This window comes from Sus scrofa, chromosome 10 (genome assembly GCF_000003025.6).
Source record: "Sus scrofa isolate TJ Tabasco breed Duroc chromosome 10, Sscrofa11.1, whole genome shotgun sequence".
Classification (NCBI taxonomy): domain Eukaryota; kingdom Metazoa; phylum Chordata; class Mammalia; order Artiodactyla; family Suidae; genus Sus; species Sus scrofa.
Genome location: NC_010452.4, coordinates 53359101 through 53384333, shown reverse-complemented (window position 1 = coordinate 53384333; position 25233 = coordinate 53359101). Strand labels below are relative to the sequence as shown.

The following is a 25233-nucleotide window of genomic DNA, read 5'->3' as shown; positions in this document are numbered from 1 at the left end:
GAAATTATTTGCCAATAAAATTTAAGGAGGAACACTTAAAATGGTGAAAATAGTAAATTTTATGTTATGCATATTTTACCACAATAGAAGTTTTCCCAGGAAGTTCCCTTGTGGCACAGTAGATTAAGAATCTGGCATTGCTGCAACTGTGGTGCATGTCACAACCATGGCATGGGTTGGATCCCTGGCCCTGGAACTCCACATGCCCAGGATTCAGCCAAAAAAAATTTTTTTTTCCCAAAAACAACACGTTATACAAACACTATATATATAGTAACCTTTGTAAGAGATTACTTTTCAACCAGATATATATACATAGTCAATCATACTTTAACAAAGCTGGGGGGAAAATGCAAGGGGAAACTACCAGAAAAATATGAGACAAATGTTTATGTACGTTGAAGAAGTTCTGGTATTGCCTTGAATAAATCATGCAATTGCATCAAACACTTTGATTATGGTATGGCAGATCTGTATATCTCATGCTCAGTAAAAGCAAACCTGAAACGGCTAGTCAGTGTAAGAAATCAGGCCCCCATCAGATTTCCTATTAAAGAAGTGTGATTACAGTCACTTGAAAAAAAGTAATACTTCCTCATTTTTAATTTCCAGAGTTGAGATGTATCTATCATCCTAGGATTACACAATGTTAAGAAAGGAAAAACATTTTTACAAATAAAGAATACTGATCCCAGGTGAGACTAAAGCGTGTGCCCCAAATCACCTGTGCTGCTCCAGACGGGGGGCTCAGTCATTTTGCCAACAAACATGTGTTTAGTGCCTAATGTGTGCCAGGTGTTGTGGCTGTTGGGACTATGAGGATGACCAGGGCAGGGGGACTCTGGCCTCGGGGAAGTGCATGTCAAGCTCCGTGGTATCCAGGTAACAGACCTAAATGGATGATTGTGGCGTTCCCATCATGGCTCAGCAGAAACGAATGCGACTGGCATCCATGAGGATGCAGGTTCAATCCCTGGCCTTGCTTGGTGGATCTGGTGTTATCCTGAGGTGTGGTGTAGGTCACAGATACGGCTCGGATCCCATATTACTGTGGCTGTGGCATAGGCTAGTGGCTGTAGCTCTGATTGGACTTCTAGCCTGGGAACCTCCATATGCCGTGGGTGTGGCCCTAAAAAAAAAAAAAGATAGACTAAATGGATGAGCATGGAGTAATATGATGATTGCAGTTACACAAGTGTGCACTCACTTCTCTGGCAGTACTGTCCCAAGGATTCTTGATGAGAAGAGTAGAAAAGAATTCATAAGAGGTTACTGTTCAACCAGATTTCCATTCACTAGGTGAACCAGGAATAAAAAGGCGGTGTCAAGCAGTAAGAAGTTTAGCTTCACTGCTGCACTCAGGATGAGGGCATCTGAGATGGGTGGGAAGAAAGAATAGAAAAAACATGCAGCTCGGAGGGAAGGCAGGACTCCAGATGTCTAATGACCTTGTGCTAAAATCTGTGTATTTTATTCTGGAAGCCAGGAAGGCAAGACATTCGAGCCAGAGATAGGACTTATGTTTTAGAAAGATCCACAGTGGGCCGGAGGATGGATTATAAAGGAAGAAATTGGAGCCTTCGAGGCCCATCACAAGACTCTGGCAGTGGTCAAGTCACTACTTTTATTTTCCTTTTCCGGCTGAGACCTTGGGGCCATGACTTCTCACCCTCCTATATGAAGCTGAGATGTCAAACGGGACAACTTAGTGTTGCCGTTCAGTCTTGACCAGTCATTGGCTTCTCTTGAAGCTTACGCACCATTCCATCCTTGTGCAGGAGAGAACATTCCTTTCACTTACCTTCAAACACATCAAAGTGTCCTGTCTCAATCCTGAACTTTCCTAGCGTGTGTTCAATAGCGTACAAAGGGGAACGAAGAGTACATGGGTTTGTATCTGAAAGTATAGATCTGGAAGGCATCTGTGAAGTATGAAGCCATAGATAGAATCAAATTGCCCAGGGAAACATAAACAAGAAGAAAAGAAGCTTAAAGGGTGGACAGAGGATATGAGACCAACAAAAGAGACTAATGATGCCAAGATATCTGGGGGTTTTTTTGTTGGTTTTTTGTTTTTGTTTTTGTTTGTCTTTTCTAGGGCCACTTCCACAGCATATGGAGGTTCCCAGGCTAGAGGTCTAGTTGGAGCTGTAGCCTCTTGCCTACGCCACAGCCACAGCAACTCAGGATCCGAGCTGCATCTGTAACCTACACCACAACTCATGGCAATGCCCGATCCTTAACCCACTGAGTGACGCCAGGGATCGAACCCACAACCTCATGGTTCCTAGTCAGATTCATTAACCACTGAGCCACAACAGGAACTCCATGCCAAGATATCTGATGCTCACCTGGTATGATCCACAAGAGTAGCCACAGGTATAAAATTTCCCAAAGCTGTACCAACAGACAGGTTACTCATATGTAATCCGACATTCAGCTGCCTCACTGACCCCAAATGCTTCAGTCATCTAGGGTCAATCTGCACTTCAGGGTTAAAATTAGCCTGTGTTCTTTGGCCACAGAATGAGGCTTGTGCTGCATGGGGCGGGGGGCGGGGAGCCAATGGAAGTACCCTTACCCTTAGTCTAGAGGGTACTTTGACAGTAGCTATTAAGATTTTAAATATATCTGGAGTTCCTGTTATGGCTCAGTGGGTAAGAAACTGGGCTAGTATCCATGAGGATGAGGGTTCCATCCCTGGCCTTGCTCAGTGGGTTAAGGATCCAGCGTTGCCATGAGCTGTGGTGAAGGTCAAAGACACGGCTTACATCTGGCATTGCTGTGGCTGTGGTGTAGGCCAGCAGCTGTAGCTCTGATTTGACCCCTAGCCTGGGAACTTCCATATGCTGTGGGTGCGGCCTTAAAAACAACAACAAAAAAACTCTGAGCCATGATGGGAACTCCAGATGCTACTTTTTTTTTAAAGATATGTTGTTCATTTGTTCTGGATCTTATATTAACAGATAATACCAGAAGATTTCAGCATAGCAGATAAAATACAGCAAATTCTAACCAGCAAAGGTTTTTGTGACAAGTGAGCCCATTCCAAGAACATAGATGACTTCATCAGGTAATTACATTTCTCTTTTCCTACATGTTTACATTTCTCTACTGTGACACTTTCAGATTAGAGATGTAAAGGCTAATAAGCAGTAAAGGTGCTACCTGGGAGCTATCGCACAGCGCCTCCAAGGCACGAAACGGTATTTGGTGTAGAAGATGGAGGCTCATTGGCTGCAACAGAATGAACATTTTCTTTACAAACAGTGGTAAAGAACAGTGTGAGCCTGGGAAAACCTCTGCAACAATGTCTGTTGTGGTGTGTGTGCTCTTCCCCACCAGAACCTCCCCCAACTCCCATTCGTAGTTTAAGAGTAGTCTCAAGAATTTGTGTCCGGATTTCCCATTGTGGCTCAGCAGGTTAACAAACCCAGCCAGTATCCATGAGGATGCAGGTTCCATCCCTGGCCTCGCCCAGTGGCTTAAGGATCTGGCATAAGCTGTAGGGTAGGCCAGCCACTACAGCTCCAATTTGACCACTAGCCTGGGAACTTCCACATGCTGTGGGTATAGCCCTAAAAAAGAGTTTGACTCTTCAAAGTAGCCTGTAAGGTAGAAGACGCATAATACATGTACATGCAACTTCTTTTCTCATTCATTCTTTGTTGAAAATAGCTTAAGTATACATTCACTTAAGTATACATTCACTTAACAAACATATCTGGTTATCATTCTATCTGGTTTAAGTAGTATAATAACTCGTTTTGTGGTCTGAGGCAAGTTCTACATACCTGAAGTAAAGAAGGGTATCATAATTAGAAGTGATGGTACTTCTGACACACAGAGAACTCTACCCAATATTCCGTAATAATCTATGTAGGAAGAGAATCTGAAAGAGAATGGACGTATATAACTGAATCACTTTGTTGTATAGCAAACATTATCACAAATTTGTAAATCAACTATACTTCAGTAAAACTTTTTTAGAAAGAAAGAAAATACACTGGAAACTATATCTAGTCACTTATGATGGCACATGATAATGTGAGAAAAAAGAATGTATGTATGTATGTGTGACTGGGTTACCTTGCTGTACAGCAGAAAATTGACAGAACACTGTAAACCAGCTATAATGGAAAAAAATTAAAATCATTTTTAGGAGTTCCCATCGTGGTGCAGTGGTTAACAAATCCAACTAGGAACCACAAGTTTGCCGGTTCAATCCCTGGCCTTGCTCAGTGGGTTAAGGATCTGGCATTGCCATGAGCTGTGGTGTAGGTCACAGACTCATCTTGGATCCCGAGTTGCTGTGGCTGTGGCGTAGGCCAGAGGCTACAGCTCCAACTAGACTTCTAGCCTGGGAACCTCCATATGCCACAGGAGAGGCCCTCAGAAGGTAAAAAGACAAAAAAAAAATCGTTTCTTAAAAAGCTCCCCAAAATAAATAAAAAGATAGAAAATGTCAGAGTTCCCATTGTGGCTCAGCAGTAATGAACCTGACTAGTATCCACATGAGGATGCAGGTTTGATCCCTGGCCTCGATCAATGGGTTAAGGATCTGGCTTTGCTGTGAGCTGTGGTGTAGGTCGAAGATGAGACTCAGATCCTGCATTGCTGTGGTGTGGGCCGGCAGCTGCAGCTCCAATTTGACCCTTAGTCTGGAAACTTCCATATGCCACAGGTGCAGGCCTAAAAAGACAAAAAAAAAAAAAAAATTAAAAAAGAAAATGTCAGTAAAAATCTGTTTCTAATTAGGCAAAAAAAGAAGAAATACTGTGCAGCCAAAATCTAAAAAACAAAACTCAATATGCAGAAATATTAAAAGATATACCCGACATATCATTAAGTGAAAAATGATGATACGCAGATTATATTAAATATGCTACCATTTGTGTGAGGAAAAATAATGTATAAACTCACATCTTTACAAAAAATGCTTGATGAAATTCCTTGTGGTACAGCAGGTTAAGGATCCAGAATTGTCACTGCTGTGGCTCAGGTCACTGCTCTGGTGCAGCAGGTTCCATCCCTGGACTTCCACATGTCACAAATGTGGTCAAAAAAAAAAAAGCTTGAGATATCTCATAAAGGATACTCAAGAAGTTGGTAACAGGAGTTCCCGTCGTGGCACAGTGGTTAACGAATCCAACTGGAAACCATGAGGTTTCAGGTTTGATTCCTGGCCTTGCTCAATGGGTTAAGGATCCTGCGTTGCCGTGAGCTGTGGTGTAGGTTGCAGACGTGGCTCAGGTCCTGAGTTGCTGTGGCTCTGGAGTAGGCCGGTGGCTACAGCTCCGATTAGATCTCTAGCCTGGGAACCTCCATATGCCATGGGAAGCAGCCCTAGAAAAGGCAAAAAGACCAAAAAAAAAAGAAAAGAAAGAAAAAGAAATTTATAAAAAAAAAAAAAATGAAGTTGATAACAATGGAGGCCTGAATAGCTAGGAAACTGAGGTGAGAAGGTTGCTTATTTTTTTACTGTATACCTTTTTTTGCTTTCTGAATTTTATAGCATGGATATGTAATATCTGTTCAAAAAATAAATAATAAGGTATCTCCATACTGATCTCCATAGTGGTTGTACCAGCTTACATTCCCATCAACAGTGCATAGGGTTCCCTTTTCTCCACACCCCCTCCAGCATTTGTTACTCGTGGGCTTATTAATGGTTGCCAAGGAGGAGGGGGAGGGAGTGGGGTGGTTGGGGAGCTTGGGATTAATAGATACAAACTATTGCCTTTGGAATGGATTAGCAGTGAGATCCTGCTATGTAGCACCGGGAACTATGTCTAGACACTTATGATGGAGCATGATAATGTGAGAAAATAGAATGTGTACATGTATGTGTAACTGGGTCACCATGCTGTACAGTAGAAAAAAAAATTGTATTGGAGAAATAACTATTAAATAAATAAATGAATAATAAGCAATTACATAAGATTTTTTTTTAGCTGTGCCCCATGGCATATGGAAGTTGCCAGGCATGGGATCAAACCCGTGCCACAGCAGCACTGCTGCAGTGACAACAGCAGATCCTTAACCCACTGAGTCACCAGGGAACACTAAGAATTTATTTTTAAGCAAGAAAACATTTACAAGAGCTCCTGTTGTGACTCAAGACCCGACATTGTCTCTGTGAGGATTCGGGTTGGATCTCTGGCCTTGCTCAATGGGTTAAGGATCTGGTGTTGCCACAAGCTGCAGCATAGGTCACAGATACAGCTCGGATCCTGTGTTGCTGTGGCTGAGGTGTAGGCCAGCAGCTGCAGCTCTGATTCAACCCCTGGCCTGGGAACCTTCATATGCCATAGGTGCAGCTGTAAAAAAAAAAAAAATTTACAAATGAGATGAAGAAAAATGTTTTGATTAAAATGTCTCACTGTCCTGTCCTATAGAGAGGGAGAAATCTCGTAATAACTCCAGGGATTCTTAGGGGACAGCAGGGATTAACATCTCTCCCTGTCACATCCTATTCTGGAATCTTGATTTTGCTGGGTTCTGAGGCTCAAATCTTGAGTATTGCCTTCTACATATGCTACACATCACTGTGAATGGTAGCAGCAGTCACTGGCTCTACTTCAGGCTGTTTTTTCCTTTAAAGCTCCCTGCCCTCATCTTAGAGCTCTTTACAAAGCCCTCTTTAACAGTAACACAGGAGTTCCCATCATGGCTCAGTGGTTAACGAATCTGACTAGCACCCATGAGGATGCAGATTTGATCCCTGGCCTCGCTCAGTGGGTTAAGGATCTGGTGTTGCTGTGAGCTGTGGTCTAGGTTGAAGATGTGGTTGGGATCCTGTGTTGCTGTGGCTGTGGTACAGGCCAGCAGCTACAGCTCGGATTCGACCCCTAGCCTGGGAATCTCCATATGCCGTGGGTGCAGTCCTAAAATTTTAAAAAGACAAAAACAAACAAACAAACAAACAAACAAAAAACCCAGTAACACAAATGCAGAGGTATTTTCTATTTCCAATTAGCGCACAATCAAAAACTTTGGTGAATCAGGAGTTCTCGTCGTGGCGCAATGGAAATGACTCCAACTAGGAACCATGAGGTTACAGGTTTGATCCCTGGCCTCACTCAGTGGGTTAAGGATTGGGTATTGCCATGAGCTGTGGTGTAGGTCACAGACGCCGCTTGGGTCTGGTGCTGCTGTGGCTGTAGTGTAGGCCGGCAGCTACAGCTCTGATTAGACCTCTAGCCTGGGAATCTCCATATGCCACAGGCAAAAAGACAAAATAAAAAACAAAAAAACTTTGGTGTATGAGTCCCAGCTGTCTCTATCCCAGCAGTCAGCCACAACCACCAAGTCATCCAAAGCTCTGAAACTACAGGTCACCTCTATCAGCATCCTGTTCTTGTCCTTCACTACCCTTTCCTAGAGACCTGTCACTACTGAGCCTCTCTGAGGTGTGGCCAAGTCACAAATCGAAGTCCTTGACTCTTGTCCTAATCCAATATCCACAGTTTCTGACAGTATGCGGCCTCCTCCAGGGCCTCCATTATTGTCTAGCTGCCTGCCCTGCAGTACAGGCCCAGCCTGCAGGGGATCTTCTCCCAGCAGAGGCACCAGGATAAGAACATTGGATCAATCAAAGCATGCCTGCCAAGGACCGTTCAAGAATTCTGTGGCCGTAGAGTCCACGCTCCTTTCCATGGTCCTCTCTCACTAGCTATTCCTTCACCTCTGGAATTCCTCAGCCTGGATCTCGCTCGGAAACAACACAATCCTACCTACACAATGCTTTCTTCCGCCCAAAACTTCCCTTCTTGAACTATAGCTTCAAGGACCATCTCATGTAGTTTCAATCAGTTCTCTGACTTTGGAGTCTTGTTCAAAAGCCAAAATATCCCATGCAGGTTAATTTACTAAATAGTTGGTTAAGCATGGTACTCCCAGCAAAGATGTACTCCTGGCTTAGTTCTAGAGCCAGGACTGAATCCAACATGCATCTGGTACTGCACCAGAGTTCAAAACCACTCTAGTCAGGATCCCAAAATACAACTGAGAAGTCAGTCACCTGGACATCCGCCAGTCCTCCAGCCTGCAGGGTTTACTCCATAGGTTTACTTGGTACTGTGATACTTGAACTCAAATGATTCAAATACAGTCCCATGTTTGGTAGGACATCTAGGATGTCGTCTCCAAATTCTCTGGGGATTCTTAAGAAAAACCTATTTCTTCTCAAGTCTTATTCTAATGTCCTACTTCTGCTAAATTCTCATGCCATCCTGTACAGCTCTTTCCACCTCAAAATCATGGTTTCAAAGCATCCTACCCTTTCGCCTTTAATTTTTGTCCTTCAAACTTACTAATTCTAGATCCCCTGCTCTGGCTATTTTTGACCTTATGGGGCTCTTTAATCTATTGGCCTGTTTTTTCACTTCCATCACTGCCCTCATGGTCTCACCTCCTTCCTTATTCATCTTAGGTCCCGTAATCCAGCACAACTCCCCTGAAAATATTCTTAACCCCCTTGCCCCTTTCTTCTTTGCATGTGCCTGGAAAAACCCCAACCCTGACTAGACCCCTACATATATATCCCATGACTGCATGTGAGTAGCCTCCATGATGGCAGAAAGTCACACAACCACTGATTGTTGTCACATTAATTTATGACCACAACCCCAGGTACAGAATTAATACTGCCAGAGGATCCTCCTATACAGCCTAGCAAATTCCCTTACACATTCTTGGGAAGGACTACTTTAGACTTTCTCCTCTGTGCTGACACCTCCAACACCCTTGCTTCACTCCCTCTCAGCTGATGGTTTTACTTTATGCTTCACTGAAAACATTAGTGTAATTATATAAGAATGTTCAAGAGTTCCCTGGTGGCACAACAGGTTAAAGATCTGTCGTCGTCACTGCCATAGGTCTCTGCTATGGTATGGGTTCAGTCCCTAGCCCAGGAACTTCTGCATGCTATATTCACAAACTTTGTGCAGCTGGAACTAACATAGCATTATAGGTCAATCATACTTCAATTTAAAAAAAGGAGCGGGGGAGAATTCCCGTTGTAGCTAGCGGGTTCAGGACCTGATGTTGTTTCCATGGGGATGCGGGTTCAGTCCCAGGCCTCATTCAGTTGGTTAAGGATCCAGCGTTGCTGTAAGCTGCAGTGTGGGTCACAGATGTGGATCGGATCCAGTGTTGTCATGGCTGTGGCATAGGCCTCAGCTGCAGTTCCTGGTTAATCCCTAGCCCAGGAACTTTCATATGTGGCAGGCGAATCCATAAAAAAGAATATTCAGGGAGTTCCCTTCGTGGCGAATCCGACTAGGAACCATGAGATTGAAGGTTCGATCCCTGGCCTTGCTCAGTGGGTTAACGATCCGGCATCGCCGTGAGCTGTGGTGTAGGTTGCAGATGCAGCTCGGATCCCACATTGCTGAGGCTGTGGTGTAGGCTGGCGGCTACAGCTCCAATTCGACCCCTAGCCTGGGAACCTCCATATGCTGTGAGAGCCCAAGAAATGGCAAAAAGACCAAAAAAAAAAAAAAAAAAGACCAAAAAAAAAAAAGAAGACAAAAAAAAAAAAAAAAAAAAGGAGTTCCTGTGGTTCCAGTGGTTAACGAATCCGACTAGGAACCATGAGGTTGCCGGTTCGGTCCCTGCCCTTGCTCAGTGGGTCGACGATCCGGCGTTGCCGTGAGCTGTGGTGTAGGTTGCGGACGCGGCTCGGATCCCATGTTGCTGTGGCTCTGGTGTAGGCCAGTGGCTACAGCTCCAATTCGGCCCCTAGCCTGGGAACCTCCATGTGCCGCGGGAGCGGCCCAAGAAATAGCAACAACAACAACAAAAGACAAAAGACAAAAAAAAAAAAAAAAAAAAAAAAAGAATATTCACATGGAGTTCCGTTGTGGTGCAGCGGGAATGAATCCCTGGTCTTGCTCAGCAGGCTGGGGATCTGGCATTGCTGTGAGCTGTGGTATAGGTCACAGACGTGGCTCAAATCCGAATCCCGTGTTGCTATGGCTGTGGTGTAGGCTGGCACCTGTAGCTCCAATTGGACCCCTATCCTGGGAACTTCCATATGCCATGGGTGTGGCCCTAAAAAAGCAAAAAAAAAAAAAAGGAGTATTCACAAATAATTTCAGGCATATTATAGAATCAAGAAAATTACTACATTACTGTTGTTTGGCATCAAGATTTTCAGCATAGGAGTTCCCTTCGTGGCGCAATGGTTAACGAATCCGACTAGAAACCATGAGGTTGCATGTTCAATCCCTGGCCTTTCTCAGTGGGTTAAGGATCTGGCGTTGCCCTGAGCTGTGGTGTAGGTCACAGACATGGCTTGGATCCCTTGTTGATATGACTCTGGCATAGGCCGGCGGCTACAGCTCCGATTAGACCTCTAGCCTGGGAACCTCCATATGCCTCAGCTGCAGCCCTAGAAAAGACAAAAAAAGACAAAAAAAAAAAAAGATTTCTAGCATAAGAGAAAAAAAGAAACATAAAAGAAGAAATAAATATCCTCAATGTGTTATATTTTAACTGGAAATGTTAACATGACCTTGATTTTTAAATTTATTTTGAAGTGTAGCAGACTATACCACCCCAAAATATGCCACTGTGATATGAGCATTATTTTGAGCTGAAAGCAATTGAGAAGAAGCAGATACAAGAAAAGCTCCCTACCCTCCCTATAAAGTAGAACATAACTTTACAAAGGAGGCCCTCCTCTCTTCTCCACCAAAAAGGACAAGCTTTATCGTGGAGACAACTTTAGACCCTCATGAAGGAAGAAAGCACCGACTTAAATCTGCATGACAAATTATATCCTTCTTTACCGTGCTTTTCCTTGAACCCTCCCCATAACTGGTCTCCCCCGTTTCTTTCCTTTTGTCTTTAGCTGAAGATGGCCTTTAAGCTAGAGTTCTAAGCCACCTCTGAGTGTTACTTATCGTTCCCTGGATATTTCCCATGTATGCATTAGTTTCACATGTTAATAACTTCTGTTTGTTTTCTTTCTTTTTTTTTTTTTCCTTTCTTTTTTGTCTTTTCTAGGGCCACACCCATGGCATATGGAGGTTCCCAGGCTAGGGGTCTAATCAGAGCTGTAGCCGCCGGCCTACACCTGAGCCACAGCAACACAGGATCCGAGCCACGTCTGTGACCTACACCACAGCTCAGGGCAACGCCAGATCCTTAACCACTGAGCAAGGCCAGGAACCAAACCCGCAACCTCATGGTTCCTAGTCGGATTCGTTAACCACTGCGCCATGACAGGAAATCCATGTTTTCTCTTTTTAATCTTCCTGTGATGACAGGGGTCTCAGCCAAGATACGAAGGGTAGAAGGAAAAATATTTTTTCCTCCTCCAAACTATCTATCTTTTAGCTCTAACCACTCAAAAGACCTAGAAGCAACGTTAAATCAGTGTCAGTGAGCATGCCTAGTACCCAGATTTTGTGTTCTACATATCAAACCTCACTAAATGGAAGCCAAGCTCCTTGGAGAAATAGCCAACTCCAAGTCCGAGGTAGAGAATGCATTGTGAGGCTGGGATAAGTGCTCCCATATGCTGCGTGCCTGATAAAGCAATTCAAGACTTTTCCTGGCTAAAAAAAAACAGCAGCATGTGTGTAGTTTATTGTATGTCAATTATACCTCAGTAAAGTTGTTTTTTTAAATTGGGAAGAAGGAGCAGGAAGAGAACTATATAAATCAATAGTTCTTAAAGTATAATCTGAAAATCTTGGAGGACCCCACTATCCTCTCAGGGGATCTGCAAGGTCAAAACTCTTTTCATAATATTACCAAAATGTGATTTGCCTGTTTTCTACTACTTGTATTTACACTGATGGTACAAAAGCAAAGGTGGGCAAAAACGCTGGTCACTTAGCACCAACCTGTACTGGTAGTCTTTGTATTACACACTCACAGTAAAAACAAAAACCAAAAAAAAGATAGACAATGGGTAAAAATAAAGCCGCCTTTTTTTTTTTTTTTGGCCAGCCTAAAAAAACCAGATCCTAGGCACAATTGCAACCTACACCATATACAGTTGCTGTGATAACCATGAAATCCTTTAACCCACTGTGCCAGACCCGAGATCAAACCTACATCCTGGTACTACAGAGCCACCTCTGATCCCTTGCACCACAACGGGAACCCCTAAAGCCCTAAAGCCTCTTTTATTTAAAATCATTAATTGTATTAATTCTCAGCCCTATTTATATTTCTCTTTAATGTTCTGCGTGATGAAATGGAAATAAAATAAAACACTTTTGCTTCATACCCAAGTAGGATGGTTGCCCCAAGGGAAAGCACTTGTGTGGTTGTTTGAGGCTGAGCTGAACTAGCAGCTTTTTCATGGAACACCATTTTTACTTGAAAGAACTGATAGACATACTATGATTATTTTGACTTGAGTATTTGGCACATTTTTGCAAACATAAATGAAGTGAGCCTGTCACTTCAAGGAAAACAACTGACAGTGTTGGTTGCCAGTGATAAAATTTGAGCTTTTAAGTGAAAATTAGAATTTTGGAAAACTTCTAGCAGCCACTGTGAGCTTAACAGTTTCCAAATACTTAAGGGTTTTCTGGTGATAGTTACTATTCTTTTAATATTGTTTAAGGAGAGAGTTCCTTGGTGGCTCCGCAGGTTAAGGATCCAGCATTGTCACTGTAGTGCCTGGGGTCACTGCTGTGGCGAAGGTTCAGTCCCTGGCCTGGGAACTTCCATGTGCCAGGGGTGTGGCAAAAAATAAAATATAATTTAAAAATTAGGAGTTCCCATTGTGGCTCAGCAGAAATGAACCAACTAGTATCCATAAGGCTGCGGGTTCAATCCCTGGCCTCACTCTGTGGGTTAAGGATCTGGTGTTGCCTCAGGCTGCAGTGTAGGTCAAAGACGTGGCTCAGATCAGTCATTGCTATGGCTGTGGCACAGGCCAACAGCTGCAGCTCCAATTTGACCCCACCTGAGAACTTCCATATGCTGCAGGTGCAGCCCTAAAAAAAGAAAATAATTTAATTAATGAATTAATTAAATAGGGCTTTAAAATACTCATCCATTTTCCAACTGCTTTAACCAAAACAATGTGTTAAAACAGTTTGAATGCAAAAGCAAATAAGAGAACCTAGTCCTCTCTTAATAGTCCCCTCTAATGCCCAGAGAGTAAAGAGATTTACAAAAAATTTAAAACTTCTCACTAAATATTTTGCAAAATACATCTATTTTCATAAAATAGATGATTTTCTTAAAACTTATTTTTATTAACATATATGGGGGTTATTATTGTTGTTGTTGTTGTTTGGCCATGCTTGCAGCTTGCAGAATTTCCTGGGCCATGGATCAAACCTGAGGGAGTTCCCGTCGTGGCGCAGTGGTTAACGAATCCAACTAGGAACCATGAGGTTGCGGGTTCGGTCCCTGCCCTTGCTCGGTGGGTTAACGATCCGGCGTTGCCGTGAGCTGTGGTGTAGGTTGCAGACGCGGCTCGGATCCCGCGTTGCTGTGGCTCTGGCGTAGGCTGGTGGCTACAGCTTCGATTCGACCCCTAGCCTGGGAACCTCCATATGCCGCGGGAGCAGCCCAAAGAAATGGCAAAAAGACAAAAAAAAAAAAAAAAAACCTGAGCCATAGCAGTGACAACACCAAGTCCTTAACCCTAGGCCACCAGGTAACTCCTATTATTGTTATTTTTTAATGAATTAATGAATATATTTTTTAGGTTTCTCTATTTTAACTTCTAACATAGTAAACGTAGATAAACAGAACCCCAAAGTAAAAGTTCAGTAAAATTGGGGGGGGCAGCACCCTCAGCATATGGAAGTTCTGGGGCCAGGGATCACACTCATTCCACACCAGTGACCCAAGTAGCTGCAGGAACAACGCCAGATCCTTAACTCTTTGAACCACAAGGGAACTTCAAAAGTTCAGTAATGTTTAAGAGTAAAAAGGGATCTGGGGACCAGAAAGTCGGAGAAGTGCTAGTTTAGTTGAACAAAGAAAATCTCTGTAGATACTAGCCTAACTGTATCAACAATCATCCTAAACATAAATTGTCTGAATATACCAATTAAAAGACAGAAATTGGGGAGTTCCCATTGTGGCTCAGCCGAAACAAATCTGACTAGCATCCATGAGGACACAGGTTTGATCCCTGGCCTCGCTCAGTGGGGTAAGGATCTGGCGTTGCCACGGGCTGTGCTGTAGGTCAGCAGCTACAGCTCCAATGAGACCCCTAGCCTGGGAACCTCCATATGCCATGGGCGCGGCCCTGAAAAGCAAATAAATAAATAAATAAATCCAGTATTAAAAGAAAGGAAGGGAGGGAAGGAGGAAGTAAAGAAGGGAGAGAGGGAAGTTCCCATCGTGGCGCAGTGGTTAACGAATCCAACTAGGAACCATGAGGTTGCGGGTTCGGTCCCTGCCCTTGCTCAGTGGGTTAAGGATCCAGCGTTGCCGTGAGCTGTGGTGTAGGTCGCAGACGCGGTTCGGATCCCTCGTTGCTGTGGCTCTGGCGTAGGCCTGAGGCTACAGCTGCGATTCGACCCCTAGCCTGGGAACCTCCATATGCCACGGGAGCGGCCCAAGAAATAGCAAAAAGACAAAAAGGGGGAAAAAAAAGGAGAGAGGGAGGGAGGAAGAGAGAAAATCACTTTAGAATATACCTGCTTTTTGTTCAGGAAAAATCCATGAGTGGCCTTTATTTCCAGTGTAACTATGTAATGAACAGGCAACTTCTACTGTGCGAGAGAAGGTAAGAGGACCTTTTCTGGCCTGAAAAAGGCTGTCCCTCAGAGCTTGGCATACAGAGATGGTCACTGTGTGGAAATCTGCATGGGGACCAAGATGTATCCTGGGAGGAAAGTGATCCAGCCCTGACCCCTTCCCTGTGAGAGTAAAGGTCCTTGCAACCAACCGCTCTGATGGTGTGAGAACTGGTGGGAACAAACACCATCAGTGGCTTCAGAGGGGAGCTCACCATGATTGCGAATTCTACACAGGTGACCCCCGTCCCATAGCAGCACCTGAAGGGCCACAGGAGGAAGAGCTCCCACTGACTGTGGGCCTGAAGATGCATCCAGGTACTTTGTACCTCTGTGGATCCAGCTATTGGAGGTTCAGTCCTGGGAGTAATGACTGGAATGAATGTGAACAGAAGAGCTATTCCTTAGGAGCCACATGTGGGCCTCTGCAGAGATCTGGACCAGCAGGGGCATCCTTCCAGCAGTGGGACAGGGCCTGGACTGAACCACTCCTGGGCAGAAAGGTCACAGACTCGTGACTGAAGGAGCAGCCATCCCCACCCAGAGCCCATGGATGAGATGAGATGATTCAGTTCGCTAGCTCTTTCTCTTCCTGGTGTTTAAAAACAGAACTTATCTCTTTGGACTGAATAAACCTACTGGAGATCGAGCTGTGGCTCAGTGGATTAAGAACCCAATATAGTGTCCATGAGAATGCGGGTACAATCCCTGGCCTCACTCAGTGGATAAGGATCTGGCATTGCCACAAGCTGCAGGTAGGTTGCAGATGCGGCTGGAATTTGGTGTTGCTGTGCCTGTGGCATAGGCCTGCAGCTGTAGCTGTGATTTAACCCCTGGCCTGGGACCTTCCATAAGGTGTGGCCTTAAAAAGAAAAATAAATGAATAAACCCGTATTATTCTTGGATGATTGGTGGGGAGGGGATAGCTTCAGAGGAGAGACTCTAGATGTCATGCCAGTCTAAGGCCTCAGTTGATTAATAAAAAGGATTTTGAAAAAAAAAAAAGGTGTCTGTATTATCATAGCATGCTAGCAAACCAGTTACAGTTTTGCTGGATCCTGTGCTAGGCACCATGAACAAGACACAATCCCTGGCCTCAAAGAGCTTACAGCTGCAGAAGGAAACAAGGGAGCAGGCATTTATGTCCTACAGAGAGAAGTTCCACATTAGGAATAAGTACAAAATGCTATGGGAACAGATAGAGGATTCTGTTCCAATCTTCAGAATTCAACCACATCTCACAGGGACTATGGGAATGGATTCCCAAGCTGCATTCATCAGGACATTTATTGCCAACTGGTGAAACAAACAACCTCTAAATGTCAGTGATCTAACACAATAAATATTTATGTTTTGTTTGTTCAGCTCAGGCAGATTTCTTGGTGTTCTCCTCCAAATGTGTCTCAGGGACCCAGGCAGCTTCCATGCTATCACCTCACCAATTTACAGCCTCAAGGCTACCTTGGCATCCTCCAGCAGGCATATAGGGCACAGGTCAGGATGTGGGGCAGTGGTGTGTCAGGGAAAGACACATGGGACTCTCAACAACTTGAGCCCAAAACTAACACACCTAACTTTCATTTACATTCCATTAGCCAGGGTCAGTCACATGGGCTCACATAGATGCAAAAGAAATGGGTCATGTAGGTTTGCTAGGCTGCAGGAAGAAAAGACATAGCATGGGTGGGCACATAGCATTGTCTCCGCCACACAGCAGAAGGGGTTTCTAGACTAAAGGATAAGAAAGGTGAACAGAGAAGGTGAGGAGAGAGAGACGTAGAGTCTTTCAGATAGAGGGCCCTGCGCACAAGGAACCCCAGAGGTGACAGATCTTGGTGTAAAATGGCTGGGACGAAAATTGTCAGGGGAAGTTGTGATAAGCCATGAAGCCGAAAGGCTAAGCAGGGCCTTATAAAGAGTCAGTGCACCATGTACATTAAAGTGGACTTTTATCCCGAGAGTGATGGAAAGACCGAAGTGTTTTAAGTAAGAGAGTGATGTGACTCTATGTGTGCTTCTGGAAGCTCATCCTGGCTGCAGCATAGGGAACGGACTGGGAGGAGATCAGACCAAAAGCAGGAAAGTCCGGAAACTGTTACAGTATTCTGGAAGACAAACTCTGATTCAGGGTTGTTGCAGTGGGTATGAAGAAGAGCAGATGAATTTTAGACAGACTTGGAGTAGTGGACTTCCCGCTCACAACAGAACTACTCGGCGTTGCTTCTACAGACCTGGAGTAGTAACTGAGCAGATTTGATGATTGTTTGACTAAGGAGTGGGGAATTGAGGGGTGAGAAAGAGGGCAGAGATGTGGCTTTCATTGAGACAGTTTTTAAAAAGAAAACAAAAAGAGCTATTTTAAGAGGAAATATAATATGCTCGTGGAACAGCCAAGGGAAGCCAGAAGGTATTTGAAAACTAGGCCTAAAGACAGATCTTAACTGGAGATGAAAGATGTGATAGTCATCAATACAGAGATGGTGCTTGAAACTATAACCATGGATTATCCAGGGGGAGTGTGAAGAGCCAGAATAGAAGCAGTGATGCAGTGTTAAGTGTTTAACAATCAGCTTTCCAGCAAAAGAGGCCCTGATTTGAAGCATTTGCTAATGTCTATGGTATAAATACTCCCACCACAGTCAATTTCAAACTACCAACTTGTCATCACTGAACGTGGGGTTGTGAAGAGGTGCCCTCAGTTGGTTCTACAGAGCTGCTATGAGCCAGCTCCAGCACTCTACTGCAGAGGAGACAGCCTGCATACAACCCTAACATGAATATGTAAGGTTTGGGCAGAACGAAAGAAATAGCAAAAGAAAAAACGCAGCCTAGGTCCACAGAAAGAATGTGAAGGAGGAAATTGTTGACAACTTACACCCCCCCCAAAATCAAACACAATAAACACTGAAATGTGTCCATGGGATTTAGCATTAAGGAAGTCATTAGTGTCCTCGGTAAGATCCGTTTTAATGGAGGCAGGTGACAGTGGACCTAGAGTCAATGTGAAATCAAGCGTTGGAAGCCACAACTGTAAATAATTCTTAGACACCAAGAATAGTCAGGCTGGATTTTATCTTCCAAAAGAAATTAGAGTTGGACCAATCATTCAAAGCTGTAATGGTGGGAGTACCTGTTGTGGCTCAGCAGTAAGGAACCTGACTAGTATCCATGAGGATGAGGGTTCAATCCCTGGCCTTGCCCAGTGGGTTAAGGATCCAGCATTGCAGTGAGCTGTGGTGTAGGTCACAGACACAGCTCAGATCCTGCAGTGAGCTACAGCTCCAATTTGCCCCCTAGCCTGGGAACTTCCATATGCCAAGGGTGTGGCCCTAAAAAACAAAAAACAAACAAACAAAAAAACACTGTAACCGCACTGTCCCTCCTCCCACTCCATTCTCCACACAAGATAAATGCCTAGATTTACATACCTCTGTGCCTCTCACAATGAACCTCAAGTGAAGTGGTAGCATTTCCCCACGAAACATGGAAAAATGTATAGGGTATATTCTAGATTGTGCTGTTGTCAACGTGGTTAGGTACAATTCCCAGAATTTCCTTCCCTGTGTGTTCCAAGTTGGAACTGCCCGTAAGAGGAACTTGAGTGAAATTGGAGGCAGAAGTGAAGCAGAAGCCATTATCTTCAGGAGGTCTGTAGTCAGATATAGTGAAGGACAGACTCAGAGGCGTTTGGCAGACCCCAGCTAGTCATCATTCTCCTTCACTCTGCATCCAGATCATCTTCCCAACTGTTGGCCCTCAAACCAATAGCAGCTGCAGATAAACCACCAGATGTGGATGCAGACCCACAGAGGAAGAGTCTTTCAAAGACCTGTCCATGAGCCCTCCCTCTGTGATCTGCCTTCCAGACTTGGACAGTGCGGTCTCTCAAATTTCTCTGCAACTCCAGCTCGTCTACCCATTCTGGCTGCTGCAGGCAAAGGGTTGAAAGGTTGAACGACTCTTCTTTTGATCCTTCAAGTCCCTCCCGGACTTCCACTTCCTTTGTTTCTCTTACATTTGTATAATGTCTCTAATTCCTAATCTCTTTCCCCCCACAATGCTTTTTTTTTTTTTTTCACCACACCCACAGCAGGCAGAAGTTCCCAAGCCAGAGACTGAACCTGCACCACAGCAGTGACCCCAACCACTACAGTGAAAATGCCAGATCCTTAACCTGCTGTGCCACAAGGAACCCCACCCCACAATGCTCTCGATGGCTCTGCTTCTTTGTTTGAATTCTCGTTGACATAGTTATTGGTACTGGGAGTGAAGTGCAGACAGGACCAAACCTCCAGTATGTAGCTTTGGCTTGGGGACAGGGAAATGGGTAGAGGCTGGAAAAGCATCAAGAAAACTTAGCAGAGCCTGGAAAAATGGTGAAAAGAATCATCAGTGGAGGTGGGAAAAGTGGTAAAAAGATGTTATTGCAGAAAGAAACATTGTGGATGCAGTTCTATCTAATGGAATCTACTAAATCTGATGCCTAGAAAGCCTACAGTTTTTTTTAATGGACTTGTATCAGCTCAGACTAAAAGAGGCTGAGATTGTCCAAACTGCAAGTAGACCTCTTGTCCCCCTTTCTATGGGTAGGAAGCAAGATGAGAAAACCACTCAGCTACAAACAAAGGCCATTTTCTTATGGAAAAAAGGATATCTCTGAAAGTCAGGATCCCCAAGGGTATAACTAAGCCTCAAAGAGCAGTGAACTAAAAAGCTGCTACACAGAGCAGAACCAGGCCTAATCAAGGAACATTCCCTGTCCCCAGAGTAGGGGGATTTGGCTACAAGCACCCAGTTGGACTTCAGAATTTCAGTGAACCAATGACTGCTATGTACACAGATAAATAAAATGTAGTATATACACACAATGAAATATTATTCAGCCTTAAAAAGGAGGAAACTTCTAATACATGCTTCATCATGGATGAACCTAGAAAACATTATGCTAAGTGAAATACAGCTAGGACAAATCCTGTATGATTCCACATATATGAGGTACTTAACAGTAGTAGTCAAATACATAGAGACAGAAAGCAGAATGGTGATGGTAAGGGGGTGTGGAGAGGGGAGGAACAGGGAATCGTTTAATATGTGCAGAGTTTTAGTTTTGCAAGGTGAAAAGAGGTCTGGAGATGGGTGGTAGTGACACTTGTACAACAGTGTGATTGTACTTAATACTGCTGAACTGTACACCTAAAAATGGTTAAATGGGGAAGTTGCTGCTATGGGGCAGTGGGTTAACGATCTGGCTTGTCCCTGTGGGTTCACTGGTTTCATCCCCAGCCGGGCACATTGGGTTAAGGATCGGGCGTTGCTGCAGCTGTGGCATAGGTCACAGTTCTGGCCTGCTAGTGGCGTAAAACAACAAGATTTATTATTTTTCATGATTCTGTTGGCTGTGTGTTTCTCCTGCTGATTTTGCCTGGCTTAGTGGCGTAAAACAACAAGATTTATTATTTTTCATGATTCTGTTGGCTGTGTGTTTCTCCTGCTGATTTTGTCTGGTTCATTCCTATAGTGGTATTCAGCTCCCGGATGTGCCGGGGGCTGGGCCCCTCTCTTTTCTCACAATCTTTCATCCCACTCTTCTTTGTGCCATGGTATTCCAAGAGGCAAAGGTGGAACTTTTGCATAGGTTTTTTTGCAAACTTTTTTGCAAAGTTTCTCCAGTCCTTAATTCCAAAACCTGTATAACATCACCTCCACCATATCCAATTGGTCAAAGAAAGTCACAAGGCCAGCCTAGGCTTCAGTGAGTAGAGGAGGAATTCTGCTCCCTGATGGGAGTAGCAAAGTCACATTGCAAAGGGCTGTGTATTCTGCAATGGGATAAACTTCGGCCATTAAAACGATTTTTTTGGTTCCGTATTACCTTATTTTCATAGCTCAAAGGTAAGAATTTTTAGTCATGTGCTTCTGATTCCTAAAGCATGAATGGAAGCAAAGTTCAAATAGAGCTATGCTGAAATAGCTATAATATTTTTAATCAATTCTAAAATTGCTTTTTTTATAAGATTGTTACAAATATCAAGACATATTCATCCTTCCCTTACACAGACACACACCAGGAATAGTTGTCTTTCACCCCCGGTCATTCAACTCCTAGTTCTTTTTGTTTGTTTTGTTTTGGCCTCATCCGAGGCATGTGGAAGTTCCCAGGCTAGAGGTTGAACCCCTGCCACAGTGGTGACCTGAGCCACTGCAGTAACAACGTGGGATTCTTAACCCTCTGCACCCCAAGAGACCTCCTCCTAGTTCTTTTTAATGTGAAAACTCTCCTTCAGCTCTCTAGTTAGCTGTGGCAGCACTTTCATCAGTATTGGAGCTCGGCAGTTACCTGAGTTTCCTACTTATTTTGGCCAGTTGCCACCTAGACTATTAAGTCCTCTGAGACAAGCTGTCAAATGCAACACTCCTGGAACTGCCTATTGTATTTTTTTCCCACACCTGAGAAGAGCAATATAGGGCAAAGCAATCTCACCTGAATCTTGGTGGGGAGGCCAGGGGTCAGGGAAACCAGGTAAGTAGACTCTGACATGCAGCTTCTGGTAAAGTCTACCTGTTTTTAAAGAACTCCTTTTTTTTTTTGGCTACCCTTTGGCATATGGAGTATATGGAGTTCCTCAGCCCAGGATCGAACTGCTTCCCAGTGATCCCAAGACACCAAGATCCCATTGCACCACAATGGGAACTCCCAGAGCTACTTCCCTCCCCCATCAACAAGAGGCCTTCACATATTTCTTACTGAGGCAAAGCACTATGCAGAATCACCAACACAAAGAGGAAAAAAAAAGCAAAAACCTGAATTTATTCAGAGAACTATTCCTCAATTTATTTTTCCTTGATTGGCAAAAGAAATGCAAACTACTATCTATTTTTAACCATTAGTTTAAAAACTTGTGGAATTCCCTTGTGGTGCATCGGGTTAAGGATCCTTCGTTGTCACTACAGCGGCTTGGGTCGCTGCTGGGGCTTGGGTTTGATTCCTAGCCTGGGAGCTTCCACAAGCTGCTGGGCTCCCCCCCACCAAAAAAGGGTAAATTTTATTTAATTTTTTTTTTGAATTTTTATTTTATTTTTTTTTTACAGAATAAAATACATATATTTAAACACAATTACATTCACACAGATTATTATATCATGGATCTTAAAAAGATTAAGTGAAATCCCTCTGGAGAAGTGGAATGGAACAAATAGGAAATTTGTTCTATACTTTATCCCATTTTGTATGGCTTTCATCTTTACTGTTTAGTATTATCTATTACATTTTAATTTTTCTTTAAAAATTAGGATTATATTAAAATTGTGTATATTATGCAACTAAAATTTATAAAGAAGAAAGCCTTATATACCATTAAATATTTTATATAACATAATAAAAAGAATAACTTAACTGGTAAGAATAACAAAAATAATACACCCTCTGAGGAGTTCCCTTGGTGGCACAGTGGTTAACGAATCCAACTAGGAACCATGAGGTTGCAGGTTCGATCCCTGACCTTGCTCAGTGGGTTAAGGATCCAGCGTTGCCGTGAACTGTGGTGTAGGCCAGCGGCTACAGCTCTGATTTGACCCCTAGCCTGGGAACCTCCATGTGCTGAGGGTGTGGCCTTAAAAAGACAAAAAAAAAAAAAAAAAAATACACCCCCTGAAAATAAGTAAAATATAAAATGCATAAATTGGTTAAAAAACAGTGTAACTATATAAATATGTCCTCACAATTTGTTACATCTTATTGATTCTTCAATATAGGCATTACACCATTCTAGGTGATGTGATAAACAAGACATTATAGACCTTACATTGTACCATGGAGAGAAATGGTTATAAATAATACAATTATAGAACTGTATTATTTAATTGTACAGTTGCATTATCTAATTATAATTATCATAAATTCTTTGATGGAGAGGAAATCAGAATTAGATCTAAGAAGACTTCAGCATTCTAAGAATGATGTCAAATGACCCCCTTCATGGTGGATTATGCACTTATTTACTGTGAGATATATTTCTTTTTCAGAGATTCCTTGTTTGTGTATCAATTGCAGATTTTTGGTTTGCAGTTATTCTGAAGTTTTGATATGAGTCTCTATGTATATGAGATTGTTTTAAGTTGTTGTTCTCTTAATTGCAAGCTCATCTCCAGTGTCCTGCATTTGTACCCTCCTCTTCTCATGATTTCTGATTTTGGTGGTATAATTGTGCATGGATGATTTCATATCTTTACTGTATATATACCTTTACTGGTGAGCCTTGTCATTTGTGGAATTTTTATTTCCTGTTGCTGTTTTCTTTTCTGCCTAGAGAAGTTCCTTTAGTATTTGTTGTAAGGCTGGTTGAGTGTTGCTGAGTTCTCTCAGCTTTTGCTTATCTGTGAAGGTTTTGATTTCTCCTTCAAATCTGAATGAGAGCCTTGCTGGGTAGAGTAATCTTGGTTGGAGGTTTTTTCCTTTCATCACGCTAAGTATATCATGCCACTCCCTTCTGGCCTGCAGAGTTTCTGCTGAAAAATCTGCTGATAACCTTAGATAACCTTATCGGGGTTCCCTTGTATGTTATTTGTTTCTTTTCCCTAGTTGCTTTCAAGATTTTCTCTTTGTCTTTAATTTTGATTAGTTTGATTAATATGTGTCTCGGTATATTCCTCCTTGGGTTTATAGTATATGGTACTCGTTGTGCTTCCTGGATTTGAGTGAGTGGTTCCTTTCCTATGTTAGGGAAGTTTTCAGGCTAGTATCTGTTGGAATATTTTTTCTGTCCCCTTCTCTCTCTCTTCTCCTTCTGGCACCCCTATAATATGGATGTTGTTGCATTTCACATTGTCCCAGAGTTCTCTGAGACTCTCTTGATTCATTTTCAATCTTGTTTCTCTTTTCTGTTCTGCATCCATAATTTCCACTAATCTGTCCTCCTCCTCACTTATTTGTTCTTCTGCCTCCTGTATTCTGCTGTTAGCTGCTTCTAGTGAATTTTTTATTTCATTTATTGTATTTTGCATCTCTTCTTATTTAAGTTTTATATCTTGTATCTCTTTGTTCAGTGTTTCCTGTAAGTTATCCATCTTTGCCTCCCGTTTATTTCCAATGTCTTGCATCATCTTTAGCATCAACAATCTAAAGTCTTTTTCCTGGATGCTGAGAATCTCCTCATCACTTAGCTGATTTTCTGGGGCTTTTCCTTTCTCCCTCATCTGAGTTATAGTTCTCTGTCTTTTTACTTTTATAGGTTTTTGGTGTGGTGACCTTTTTACAGATAATAGAGTTGTAGCCTCTGTTCCTTCTGGTGTCTGCCCCTCTTGTGGCTGAAATCAGTATGGGGGCTTGCTGTAGGCTTCCTGATGGGAGGGGCTGATTCCTGCCCACTGGTAGATGGAGCTGATTCTAATCCCTCTGGTGGGTGAGGCTTAGTCTCTGGATGGGATTAGAGGCAGCTGTGTGCCTGAGGGGTCTTTAGGCTGCCTGTTTACTGAGGGACAGGGCTGTGATCCCACCTGGATTGTTGTTTGCCCTGGGGCTTCTCAGAGCTGACTGATGGGTGGGGCCAGATTTTCCCAGAATGGCCACCTCCAGAGAAAGGCTTGCTGCTGAATATTCCCGAGAGCTTTGCTTCCAATGTCCTTCCCCCCCAACAAGCCACATTCACCCCTGTTTTCCCAGGATGTCCTCCAAGAACTGCAGTCAGGTTTGACCCAGATTCCTATGGAGACCTCGCTCTGCCCTGGGAACCAGTGCATGTGAAAGTCCGTGTGTGCCTTTTAAGAATGGGGTCTCCTTGCTGTACAGTGGGAAAATAAAAAAAATTATTTAAAAAATAAATAAATAAATAAAGATCTCTGTTCAAAAAAAAAAAAAAGAATGGGGTCTCCATTTCCCCCAGTCCTGTGGAGCTCCTGGGCACAAGCCCCACTGACCTTCAATGCCAGATGCTCCAGGGGCTCTTTCTCCCAGTGCCAGATCCCCACACGTGGGGCTCAGAACTCTCACTCCTGCAGGTGAGTCTCTGTGAACCAGTTAGTTTTCAGTCTGTGGAGCTTCCCACCTTGTAGGTATGGGGTTGTTTATATCGCAAAATCACCCCTCCTACCTCTTGATGTGGCCTCCTCTTTTTCTTCCGGAGTAGGGTATCTTTTTTAAGGTTTCTGGTCCATTTGGGTGGAGATTGCTGAGCCTTTAGTTGTGAATTTTGTTGTTTTTAGGAGAGAAGTTGAGCTCCAGTCCTTCTATTCCGCCATCTTAATCCTCTCTCCAAAAAAGGGTAAATTTTAAAATAAATAAATAAAACTAAAGACTTGGACAGGCTTAGTTTAGCTTCCAAATTCAAAAAAATTGTTGAAGGAGTTCCCATCATGGCGCAGTGGTTAACGAATCTGACTAGGAACCATGAGGTTTCGGGTTTGATCTTTGGCCTCACTCAGTGGGTTAATGATCCTGTGTTGCTGCTGTGAGCTGTGGTGTAGGTCACAGATGCGGCTTGGATCCCGAGTAGCTGTGGCTGTGGTGTAG

The 25233-nt window shown here is 43.4% G+C and overlaps 1 long non-coding RNA gene across 1 annotated transcript in view; it reads left to right on the top strand.

Annotated features, from left to right (window-relative positions):
- Nucleotides 1-15451, top strand: part of LOC106504246 — a 47789-nt gene extending 32338 nt beyond the window's left edge. Inside the window, exons 2-3 of the long non-coding RNA XR_001299329.2 lie at nucleotides 2967-3073; nucleotides 14967-15451. This is a non-coding gene — a long non-coding RNA (uncharacterized LOC106504246). The remainder of the gene's footprint in view (nucleotides 1-2966; nucleotides 3074-14966) is intronic.